This window comes from Triticum aestivum, chromosome 2A, assembly GCF_018294505.1.
Source record: "Triticum aestivum cultivar Chinese Spring chromosome 2A, IWGSC CS RefSeq v2.1, whole genome shotgun sequence".
Lineage (NCBI taxonomy): Eukaryota > Viridiplantae > Streptophyta > Magnoliopsida > Poales > Poaceae > Triticum > Triticum aestivum.
In genome coordinates, this window is record NC_057797.1 from 76,386,113 (window position 1) to 76,390,091 (window position 3,979).

The window sequence follows — 3,979 nt, forward strand, 5'->3', positions numbered from 1 at the left end:
ATCCTCATTCGGTTTGAGGGATTTTTACAGGAAAAGCATAGGAACAAAGATTCCAGAGGAAAATTTTCTATAGATACATTCGGTTTGTAGGAAACGTGTGCGAGAATTTCGTGGTAATGCTATTCATTTTTTATGTTTTTGGAGGAATCTACACAGCCACTCAAAGCTCATTTTGTGCGTAGAAACGATGGCAGTGCCTATGTCTTGCACTTCTCTACGTGTTTCTAACATTATTGAACACAACCTGAGATGCTCCTTATCCTCATTCGGTTTAAGGGATTTTTACAGGAAAAACATAGGAACAAAGATTTCAGAGGAAAATTTCCTATAGATACATTCGGTTTGTAGGAAACGTGTGTGGGAATTTCGTAATAATGCTATTCATTTCTTATGTTTTTGGAGGAATCTACACAGCCACTCAAAGCTCATTTTATGCGTACAAACGATGCAAGACAATTATTCAGGATGTCAAGTGTCATACTATAAACTTCCTGTACTATTTCCTGAGTCCTACGTTCTGGTTTTCTTCAAACCGAATGATGTTGGTCTTCACTTTCTTGCCTCAGCGGGATGGGACTATTTTCATACATTATTTTGGGAATTTTAGAATCTTACAATGGGCCTCAGACAAGATGTTCTAAACGGCGCCTTCAGCGCCCGTTTATTCGATTCCAGCAAACGGGCGCACACTATAGTTCCGCGCTGGGCCGGGCCATGTTTCGTTTCCTTTTCTGTAAAAACTTCCAAAAACACAGCGAGGTGGGCCGGGCCATGTTTCGTTTCCTTTTCTGTAAAAACTTCCAAAAACACAGCGAGGTGGTGGTCGGGGGTCGAACTCGTCACCTGTTTCTTCTTTGAGATCGAACCAGTGCAGTAACCAACTGACCATGATTCCCCTTGGTGCTAATTGTCTTCCTTTACGTTTCTTTAACTAAATTGTGCTGTGCTTTTACCATATTTTATTTGTTTTGGCCGGGATTCTTCTGTCTTTTTTCCTTTTCTTTTTCAGTTAAGTTTTCAAAATTCATGAACTCTTTTCATCGATGAACTTGTTCGAAATTGATGAAGTTTATTCAACTCTACAAACCTTTTTCTCAAAATCAATGAACGTTTTCAAATTGGATGAACTTTTTTTCGAATTTAACAAACTTTTTTCCTAATTCGATGAACTGTTTTTCAAAAAGCGTGACCTTTTTTCAAAGGTGATGAACCTTTTCCAAAATCGATGAACTTTTTTCAAAATTTATGAACCTTTTTAAAAATTTGATGAACTTTAAATCCATGAACTTTTTTCTCAATTTTTGTGAAATATTTCTGAAAATGGATGAACTTTTTTTAAATCCATGAACATTTCTCTCATTTTTTGTGAACTATGAAAATTGATGAACTTTTTTCAAATACTATGAACTTTTTCTCAAAACTGTGAACTTTTTTTTTCAAAATTGATGAACTTTTTTTCAAAATCAATGATTTTTTTTGTAATTCATGAACTTTTTCTTTCGAAATGTTTTCAAATAGTTGAAAAATCAAACGCTACAGTGAATGGTAGATGTGTACTAATAAATTGCGCGTCTATTAATGTCCTTAAATAATTCGCCCTGAACTTGGTCACTAGCACGTACCTAGGTCAGGTGGTTAGCCTTTTGTAAAAAAATTTGTGAGGGTGCATGGTCGATCCACGAGGAGACCTTTTTTGCCGATTTTTTCGCAATGCCCACGAGAAAACCTGCGATCGACTGAAATTTGCTGGGCCGGCCCAGTACCATCGCCCGCGGGCGCCAGTAAGCGGAACCGGCGCTGAGAGCGCCGGTTAGGACCTCTCTGTGTCGGCCTCCCTTCTTTCAGTTGTGACTGTTGTTTGTCTCAAAAAAAAAAGTTGTGACTGTTGTATCATGGTGTGCTTTATTTATGAAGTGGGGAAGCAATATAACAAGCCCACACAGATGTGCAAGTCTCAAGGAGGATGGGTGACCATAAGAGCATCTCCAGCCGCGTTCCCAATACGCCCTCTCAGACGATTTTTTCACACCGGCGCATAAAAATCGGCCCAGCTGCATCCCCAGAAGCCCAATTTTCGTCGGCTCGGGCTGAATTTGGCGCCGACGCACCCAAGCCAAACCCAGCGCGCTGGGGGACGCTCGCGGGTGCCGGGTGAAACGGTTTTGGCGCGGAAGAGCCGCGGGCCCGCCGAGTCAGCGACACTCGCCTCGGCGTCCTCAGAACGCCTCAGTTTCTCGCGAAGAATCAATGCCAAGGCTGCTGCCGGTTAGTCTTCCATTGATTCCTCACCACAGGACGGCTCTTCACGGGCGGCGCGGCGACGCATCACTCCCCGCCACGTGTACACACGTCTCCCCGGCGGCTATAAAAAGTGTTGCCCCCTCCTCCCACCGCTGGCCACAGACGCCGTGCTCTCTGCCTCTCTCTCTCCGCCGCCGCCGAACCTCTCCTCTCTTCCCAGCCCAGCCGCGATGATGTGCGAGCGGTTCCCCGGCGACGGAGCCGCCAACGGCTTCGGCCGCCGCTCGCTGCACGCGGGGGAGGCGCACCTGCTTTTCGAAGCCAACATCCTGGCGCGTCCAGACATGCGCGCTGGGCCGACAGGATGGAGGCTCAGCGCCGGAGGCGTCCCCATTTCCTCATTGTCGGACGTTGACGCGCGCCCTGACTACTTCGCCGGTGAGGTCGACCGCGTTCGGTCGTCGCTGACCGACGAGCAGCGCGCCTCCCTGCAGTACGCCGCCAACAACCACGACGCGTGGGCGGCGTACTTCCAGCGCCGTCAGGAGCAACACCTCGCCTCCACCAACGGGGCGCCGATGGTGGGGGGCCGTGGGAACAGCGAGGGGCGACGCCTGTGGTGGGCCGCCCCCGGCCGAACGCTCCATGAGGTTCTCGCGTACCTCGAGGGCGGCAACAACCAGCCGCTCACATACCCGGCTGCCGCCCCAGTCCCCCGCCGTGGCGCCGGGCATGAGGTTCTCCGACTCGTCGTCCTTGTCCCGCTCCTCTTCCCACTCCTCCGGCTCTCCGGCGGTGTTCGGCGTCAGGGCCGAGCCCGCAGCGGAGACCCCGCTTGGCCGACATCGTCATCAACGAAGGCGGCGGGCGCGCCTCCTCCTCGGCCCCTCCCCGCTTCGTCAAGCCGAAAACGGAGGCGGGTCTCACCGCCGTGAAGAAGGAGCCTGGGCTCGTTCCTGTGAAGACGGAGCCCGGGATCGCTGGCGGCGAGAAGGAGGCGCTTGACGACGCGACGGCCTTGAAGTGGGCGCGCGACGACTGGGCGCGGACGGAGATGGAGCGCCAGCGCCGCGCCTATGAAGAGCTCGCCGCACGGCATCGGCGAGGCCTCGACGAGGAAAGCGTCATCGGCGAGGCTGCATGTATTCAGCGCACCACCGGCACCGGGCCGCCAAGGCGACGCCGGCCAGGGGTCCAGCAGGGGCGGCGTCCGCGTCAAGAAGGAGAAGACCGGCGACGACGACAGCGACTTCGCCAAGCTCACCACGTTCTTCGTGCCGTAGAATGATTAAATTTGTTTATGTAATAAAAATTATGCTATAAAATGTCATTTTCACCGAACTTTAGCCAAATTCGTATTTTGTATAAAAATATGTCATCTTCTAAGGGCGACCCTAGGGCCGGCGTCTGGGAGTCCGAAAGCCCCCACGCCGATTTTAGCGCCGATACTTCTCCAGGCGGCGATTTTAAACGTCTCCTGGGTGGCCAACGACTGGAGATTGTAACGCCCTCGATGCGGCTATATCTCCCACGTGTCGAGGCACGACTTAGAGGCATAACCGCATTGAAAGCAATGTCGCAAGTTAGGAAATCATCACACATCCCGTGTACATAAATAATATAAAGGGGAGGTACATAGTCGGCTTACACTCGCCACGTCACATCAAAGTACATAAATAACATCCATCATACAAATCACTCATGGCCCGGCTACGGTACCAAAATAGAAAAGACCCCC